Genomic DNA, 991 nt, shown 5'->3' with positions numbered 1-991 from the left:
CAAAGTTTTCCACATTTGAAACTTCTAGCGGAAACATTTTGTTTTCAGCCATGAGAACATTAACCATTGTTTGGCCTGATTTTTTTTATCTTCAATAACACATGCTCCATCATCAAAAAGAAGTGAATATTCATTATCCATGAGTTGCCCTACACTTTGTAACATCCGGCATTTTGAAATAACTATGAAGAGGCTTAGAATTGGAAATAGTCATTTTTGGAAAGAATTAAAAATTTGGAAAATTTGGTAAAGTATGGGAAAAAGTGAGTTTTTGGCCAACTTTGAACAGTCATAACTTCTAGCTCAGGATGAGTTAGGTGTATTTCCAGTTATATTTGCGAATCTTGTGGAATGATATTTCCAACGCCACCAAGTTTTCTCAATTCCGAGTTCGTATGAGTGAGTTATGCTCTTTGGAAGTTGGGCTGTTGGCAGGGCAGTTAACCCGATTTTGTAAGGGTATTTTGGTCTTTTCCCTAGCCTTTTCTTTTGGATTATATATTAAGGTTTTAGACTGATTTTAAATCAGTTTTCCTTTTAAAGTTGAGATTTAGGGTTCTTTGATAGAAAAGGAGAGAAGAGGAGAAAGGAGAAGAAGAAGCAAACTCCGTAAAGATCGTTGTGGTTTTCGTCGGGGGTGATCCCTAGTAAGGTATGTGAGATCATAGTGTTGAGTTGGTTCTTTCCCCCACATGCCAAACTCGTTTTAATTTCTGAGAAAAGATTTGGTTGTGTTTGTTGAAGCCTTGTTGTTGTGGTTGTTGAAGTCTTGTGATTGTGTTTGAAGTTCTTGTTGATTTTGGGACATGTTTCCGGTTATGTTTCCGAGTTGAATCTATTGTATATTAAGGGTCTTTATGATTCCTAAGTGTTTTTGGGGCTGGAACCTTTGAGGTTAAGGTGGTTTAGAGTTGGAAAAAAAAAAGGAGAAGAGTCGAATTTTCGGGGAAAAGGGCTGGGGCGTCGCACCAGCCAGCGCGCCCCAAAAGGG

The sequence above is a fragment of the Solanum tuberosum genome, unplaced genomic scaffold (genome assembly GCF_000226075.1).
Source record: "Solanum tuberosum cultivar DM 1-3 516 R44 unplaced genomic scaffold, SolTub_3.0 scf00725, whole genome shotgun sequence".
Taxonomy (NCBI): domain Eukaryota; kingdom Viridiplantae; phylum Streptophyta; class Magnoliopsida; order Solanales; family Solanaceae; genus Solanum; species Solanum tuberosum.
Note: the sequence above shows the minus strand (reverse complement) of the source record.